Here is a 7617-nt window from a genome sequence, read left to right as displayed (position 1 = left end):
CCATGCAAGCAGGGGGACTGCCTAATATTTTTTAAGCATCAGATAGAAAAGAGATGTAGGGACTCAGGGGCTTGCAGGGCTGTATGTTGTGCTGTCATGACTGGCCTTAGGTTAAATAAATGAGAGGGGCTGGTGGTTTTGATCCTACACCCACCTGCAAGAGCAGCAATAAGCCAAGGTAATGAGAACTGTTTGACCACACAGAGCTACCGGGGAGCGGACGGCAGGGTGAGTGGTAGACAAAATCCCTGTGCTGACACATTGCTAGTGACTGGGATGACTGGTGGTCTGTATATTTCAAATGAGACCATGTGGACTGTCAGTTCTTTTTTTCCCAAAGGTTTTCAATCCTATTTTGGAGTAACAGTCAAAGTGTATGGCTCATCCAGCACATGGGTATTTACTATCTGGCAGCCAGGTTTTCGAGTTTTTGCTGCGTAGAAATATGCTCGCCTCACTTGATGCACCTTCTGTTAGGCATGAATAACAGCTTCCCTGAAACCTTCCCATTCATGTGCAAATAAACAACGCGGAGGTCTTGCCAATGTCTCCTCCATATTTCAGGAAAGCTCTGACAGCCTCCTCTTTTTCCAAATCACCCAGCCTCTATTAGAAGCATTTTTTTTGTTGTTTTTTTTTTTAAATCAGTTGTTTGGAATTGCTGGGTTTCAGAGTCCAGGAGAGGGTAAGGCAGACAGCTTTGCTGGGGACAAACAGATGGGAGCTGTAAAGGCCAGAAAAGGAAAATGTATAATCACCCCGATAAAAAGTGTTCTTACAATCCGTACTAAGTTATTGAGAAATAACTAGTTGCCTTCACGCCCCTTGACGGTGGGCTGCCATTAGCCAGAATTATTATTGTGCTTTAACCTGGCCAGTAGCTAAACACCACACAGCTGCTCACTCAGCCCTCCCCCCCAGGGTGGGACGAGGGAGAGAACTGAGTCACTTGACAGAGAGGGCTTGCAATCAGACTTTAATTTGGAATATGCATTGTCCAAAAACCCACAACACCCAAGAAAGCTTGTGTTTGTTTCTTACTAGCTGGTGGAGGCATTGCTGTTATTTTATTGATCACATCTGTTGGGATCTCACGACGTCCATCTTGCCATTTTATTCCTGAAAACTGGGTCCTCTGTACAGGTCCCTTGACCTTACTTGGTTTTATGGCAAAACTGGCTTGCAGAAGGGTTTGGACTATTTTCTTCCCCTTCTCAAACAGGGTACTTCTCCCAAACGTTGTACTACTTTTTCTGGATTCTGGGCTCGCTCAAGGGTGAAGTTCCAAACCGCTAGAGGTGCCCACTGTCCTAGGTAGGCACTTGCCCATACTACCCCACACCCCCTGCCACTCATAAGTAGCCAGCCTCAGGGCAGATCTCTGGGTGGTATTCTTAAATAGTTGTTTTAACCTTAAACAAGACCCAGAACACATTCAGGAAGCATAGCAATAGGAACATGTTGATTTGAACATCCTGAGGATATTTAAAATTCTCAAAAGCTATTGTAATTAGCCTGGAGGAGAGGGGGAAGGTGGAGGAAGGTGTCTCCCCCATAGATTGGCTCTCTGAGGAGAAAAGGTAAAAGGTGTAATTACTAATGTTTTCTGATAAACAGCTCCCAAAGCACAGAGATAATGGCAAAGCTGAGTACAAATACCAGATTAGTTTCATGATCAGCAATTCTATCATAGCATAAGCCAGTGTTACAAAGTACAACAAACCGATAACCTTAACCCAGCCCCCAGAGGTGATAAACAGCACAACGGGAAACATATACAGCAAGTGAGGTGTTGGATAATGCAACCCTGAGAACAAGCACAACAGCTCTGAGGGCAAATAAATCAACATTGTGACCAGCAACTATTGAATTAATATAATGAATGTTTATAGCAAATTTGTTTTAACACACTGTGGTCAGATCTGTGGTTATCTCAAGCCTTCCTGCCCCGTGTTGGGCACCCAGAAAGGACAGTCGTGATTTAACTTGGCACATAGCTAAACACCACATCACCACTCGCTCACTGCCCCCACCTCAGTGGGATGGGATGAGGGTGATAACTGGGGAAAAAAAGTAAAATTCATGGACTGAGGTAATAACCGGACAGAAGTTTAATAGGACTGAGTTTAATAGGACAGAAATGGAAGGGAAAATAATAAGAATGATAATAATGATGATGAAGATGATAATAATAACAATAATAGAATTAAAACATACAGAACAAGTGATGCACAATGCGGTTGCCCACCACCCGCTGACCGATGCCCAGCCAGTTCCCGAGCAGCAGCCCCCGGCCAGCTTTGCCCCTGGTTTATATGCTGAGCATGGCACCGTATGGTATGGAATAGCCCTGGGGTCAGCTGGGGTCAGCTGTCCTGGCTGTGTCCCCTCCCAGCTTCTTGTGCCCCTCAACCTACTTGTTGGTGGGGTGGGGTGAGAAGATGAAAAGTCCTTGCCTTAGTACAAACACTGCTTAGAAACAACTAAAACCACAATGCGTTATCAACATTATTCTCATCCTAAATCCAAAACACAGCACTGTACCAGCTACTAGGAATAAAATTAACTCTATCCCAGCTGAAACCAAGACAATGATACAATTAGAATTACTCAAACCAGGCAGTTTGAAAGTCCTTCCTATTCCTCTGCTCCACATGCCCAGCTATGTCTCTGTCTGGGATTTCCAGGTCTGAAATATGTTAAAAGATGCCTTGCAAATGTCTACAAGGTTTGATACAGTATGCATGTGTGGGATTTCCTGCACATACTGTATGAAGTTGACCTGCACATGGACAATGGCCATTTGCCAAGGACACGGCTGTGTCTGGCAGCTGGCTCAGAATTACTGTGAATATCCAGAGGCTATGGGCAAATGCTCAAGATCTTCCAATGCTGTCACAAGTTTCTAGGCAGAAAAAGAAACCACCGCATTTGGAAAAGACCCAGGCATATGTCAGCCCCAATTACATGTCTGGGGATAATACACCTGAGTTCCACACTTCTGAACAAGGTACACTAGTCCACTTCAACCTGAGCAGGGTGAAGAAAAGGGAGGTGAACCTGAAGCCAGTGAATGATGACCCAGGCCAACAGTGTCAGCATTGCTCCAGTCTGTGCGCCCCATAGCACTGAAAAAATAAAGTTGACACTGGGATCTACTAAAACTGCACATAATCCACTGGTGATGCTGGAATCCACCTTCAGAGGCAACAAGGAGGTTTTTTCTCTCAGTAAAACAGGAGAGGTGGCATAAGAGCCTGGCAACTTAGGTTTGGTTTCTCCAGACTCTGCCCTTGAGCTGCTATGCATGTGGCAGCATCTGTTGCATTTCCACACACAAATTCCAAAGCACGTTACACACGGGACACCAGCTAAACCTGTAGGGGAAGATGAGAAACAGAGGAGTAAAGTATTACACATTTAACTGGCCTATGTGCATCCTCTTGCTAGGCCAATGACTTAAGCTTGGAGTGACCTTATTAAGTAAATGGAAATATAATTTTCTTTCTGAGGCAATAGGACACCCTCAGCAGAGGAGAAATTATGGTCATCAAAGCACCAAACTGTAAACAGGAACCTTGGGATCAATAGAAAACCAAAAAGAAAAGAAAAAGAAGGACTAATGTTCTCTCATATTAACAGAGGATAAAACGTGATAGCAGCTGATGCAGGTGAAGCAGCCCTCTGGGAAATGTGCTACCACTTTCTAGTGATTGCTTTGGTACTGCCCTGTATGCAGGCGATTGTGTCCAGAGCTGGAATTGCTTGGAGTATCATGGCTTGCTCTGTGCCCCAGTGCCGTCTGAACAACTCACCAGAATAAAGAGAATATATCATTTACTGTGGTTTGTTATTTCTGCCTCTTCTTTTTTTTTTTGGTTCTTGGGTGTTAAAAACACTTTTTTTGCTGAAGCCACTGTATGCATTGCAAGAATACTGTGGCCAGATGTGTATACATATAGCATAGTAAATTAAATGGGGAGAGTGTTAATACTGGTATAGGTGCAGTCACTCTCATTACACCTACTGCCATTTCTAAACATGCGTTTTAATAAAGAAGTAAGCAGAAGAGCGTGCAGAGGAACTGCTGTCATCAGCACAGATGGGTAAACGTGATGCACAGAGAATACACACCTCGTAGCAGAACTTGTAATCTTCTCATTTCATTACTCTTCAGGTCTTTTATAATGGAGTTTTTCAACGTGTCTCTTTTCTGACTTACACAAGAAGTTGAAAATGATGGAAGAGCTAGTGAGAATGGAGAGGGGGAAGAAGTTGTTGGGGAAACAATCATACATGTCTGAATCAGAGACTAGTAACTTGTCTATGGGTGAGCTATGTTTACGTTCCTTTGTTTTTATGAACCCAAAAGTGAGTTCTTTTAAATTCAATTTTTTTTTTTTTTTTTTTTTTTTTTTTTACAAACAAGCCAAGCAATCAGGAGAACAAGGCAAGATGGTGGTGAAGAGGCATGGCTGAAACACAAAATGTCCCAGTCCCTGCTGGGGTCAGACACCGCTCAGGTCACATCACCTGTGCCTCAGCTCAGCCTTGTGTAAGATGCAATCAGCTCTTTCCTCGTGGAATTGGCTTGCCGTTTTATTGCTGTATAACACCTTTATCTCAGGGCTTACATTTAACAAATGCCCAGGGAGTTAAATAACAACAGCAATGACAAAATTACTAAATCCGTGGTATGCTTTCCCATAGAATTTGACACTTTTCAAAGGAGGAAAATAGTGAGGCTGCTTTGGGCTCAGCCTTGTTTTCACCCCCCTCCGCATCTCTCCCTCCCAGCACTGCTGTAGAGGCCCTGCTCTCCCTGGGCCAAGATCCTGGGATGAAACTTGCAGAGCAAAGCTGCTTTTCTTGTTACTTCTGAAGATCTCTTGAGAGCAAGCCTATTTTTCTACTGACTTATATTGGTCCAACCTGCTTACTATTTAAGCAAGGGGATCGTTTCTTACAGTCCAGTGTGTTCAGAAGGGAAAGCTCTGTCAAATTCTCATTTTCTCCCTTCTTTTTAAGCACATGGAGTTGTTGCTGTAGCCATTAATAACTGGTTAATGGCTTGTGCAGGGAAAAAACTTAACCTGCTGCCTCTGCAGTGAAACCTGCCTGGAAATCACAGGGTTTGGGGTGCATCCAGCTCCAGCTGTAAGCTGCAGTGAGTGCCGGCCAGACCCCAGCAGCCCTCTGAACAGCTGAGGCTTTCCACCCTCTGGGATCCCCGAGAGAAGTGCTGCAGTGGCCTGAAAATCTGGGTGTCCTCTCCCTACAAAAGCCACCCACACATCCCAGTTCCTCTTAGCTCTGCACCTGGGTCACAACAGCCCCACACAGTGCTACAGGCAGGGGCACAGCGGCTGGACGCTGCCCGGTGGAAAAGGACCTGGGGTGCTGGTCGACAGCCGGCTGGACAGGAGCTGACAGTGTGCCCAGACAGCCAAGAAGGCCAGTAGCATCCTGGCTGGTACCAGGAACAGTGTGGCCAGCAGGACCAGGGCAGTGACCGTCCCCCTGTGCTGGGCACTGGTGAGGTCCCACCTCGAATCCTGTGTTCAGTTTTGGGCCCCTCACTGCAAGACAGACACTGAGGTGCTGGAGCGTGTCCAGAGACGGGCAGCGGAGCTGGTGAAGGGTCTGGAGCACAAGTCTGGTGAGGAGCGGCTGAGGGAACTGGGGGTGTTCAGCCTGGAGAGGAGGAGGCTCAGGGAGACCTTATCGCTCTCTGCAGCTGCCTGAAAGGGGGGTGTAGGCAGGTGGGGGTCGGTCTGTTCTCCCAGGTAACAAGTGATAGGATGAGAGGAAATAGTCTCAAGTTGCACAAGGGGAGGTTTATCTTCACCGAAAGGGTTGTCAAGCATTGGAACAGGCTGCCCAGGGAAGTGGTTGAGTGACCATCCCTGAAGGTATTTAAAAGATGTGTAGATGTGGTGCTTAGGGACATGGTTTAGTGGTGGACTTGGCAGTGCTGGGTTAATGGCTGGGCTCAGTGACCTCAAAGTCTTTTCCAGCCTAAATGATTCTATGATTCTACTATTCTGTCTCTGTTCATCACAGGTCACAGTGAGCATCTCCTACGATACCTGTGTACCTTGCAAACGTTTCTCCTTGTAGTTTCCCTTTCCTACCTTACCCAATAGTCCCATATAAGCCCATATTTTACGGTCCATAGACCATACAAGTCATACAGTTCTGGCTGCTCAGCTATCACCTGCCATGGCAGTCATGAGTGAAAATCAGGCAGCCTGTTGTCAGCATAGACAGGAGTTGCCTGGTGTCCCCGACCCTGCCAGCGAGGCCAGGAGTGGGCTACAGCAAACCTTCATGGAAAAGGGAGATAAGCTAGGGCAGAGGCACTCTGGCCACTACATCCCTCCATGAGTGCTGCCGGCTGGCAGGGCAGGGCAGGTCCAGCAGGAGCTCACGCCCAGCACCCACTGCTGGCTTTCTCAGCCCACCCGTCCCAGCGGTGGGTACCTGCACCCGCAGAGGCAGGCGAGTGCAGGCATCTTCACCAAAACTTCCCTTTCAGCAGCTTCTTGTGAGCTACAGCTATAAACCATCTCACTGCAACATGGCCTTGCCCAGGGTAGCATTGCCCAGGCCGCCTTTACAGCCAAAATCTGCCTCCCCCGTGGGTGTGAAGCAAACAGCACGCTACCCGAAAGCCTTGTCTCTCTCCCCTTCATCTCCAAGATGATGATATGCTTAACGAGCTCCATGGTCTGCAAAGAGGACAATCAAACAACAGCTTCTGAGTAAGTTACTCATGGCACGAATATATTGGCCAGGTGTATGTGTTTTTTTTAATTCTCCTGCCATAGTGAGAGAATAAAATTCCCAACACAAATGGCAACTCTGCAGCACGTATCTGACATAATTACAGTAATTACATTGTCTCCGCACTCTTTTATAAATCAGTGACAGTATATATTTACTGAGTTTTTTCCTGTTCAGCAGGTTGTTCCCAGCTGCTCAGATTTGCAACTGCAATGCAGAGATAACTTAAAATAACTTTAACCCTTAGAAGCGATGCCCCTTTCTGCGGGGACGCAGGCATGTCTTTTGGAGCAGGGCCTAACTCTGCACACCCTTCCCGGCACTGCTGGAAAGCACAGACAGGCCTTGGAGAAAGCCCCCCCACAGGTCTCGTTTCCCCTGGTGAGTAAAATTTTGCCAGTTCTGCCTGCATGAGCTGGATGCGGTAGGTGTGAGCATTGTCAGGATTAACCTGCTTGTAACCTGCGTGCAGGACATGAGCAGCTCAGCCCACAGTGGTTTATGTTGTACAGTCTGATGTTGTGCCTTGTAGGAAAGCCAAGGTTTTCCTTGTCTTTTCACAGCAACCAAGTATTTTTGCAGCCCCTGGGCTAGCAGGTGTCCAGAAAATAGTCCATCAGCTTTACCCATCTCCGGAGGCAGAGCAGGACATGTGGCGGTGCTGATGCTCTCTGTGCACAGAGCATGCATCTGGCCTGGGCTGCTTGGCACATCCCATGCATCCCAGTACAGGGAGGTAACCTGGTTTGCTCTGGAGACATTCCGCATCTGGGTCATCCAAAATCCAGCACTCTTCTGTGGAGAAACCTGTTACACTTTCACCCCAGGGAC

General features: G+C 46.9%; 1 long non-coding RNA gene across 1 annotated transcript; it reads right to left on the bottom strand.

The window, feature by feature from the left end:
- Positions 1 to 3154: 3154 nt before the first annotated feature.
- On the bottom strand, positions 3155 to 7617 carry LOC121083403. Its single transcript, XR_005826346.1, has 3 exons — positions 6668 to 7617; positions 4135 to 4248; positions 3155 to 3377 (listed from the first exon to the last, which is right to left on the bottom strand). It is a non-coding gene; the product is annotated as an uncharacterized LOC121083403 (long non-coding RNA).

The sequence above is a fragment of the Falco naumanni genome, chromosome 2 (genome assembly GCF_017639655.2).
Source record: "Falco naumanni isolate bFalNau1 chromosome 2, bFalNau1.pat, whole genome shotgun sequence".
NCBI classification, from domain to species: domain Eukaryota; kingdom Metazoa; phylum Chordata; class Aves; order Falconiformes; family Falconidae; genus Falco; species Falco naumanni.
The sequence above is the reverse complement of the archived record's forward strand: the minus strand, read 5'-3'. Positions and strand labels throughout refer to the sequence as shown.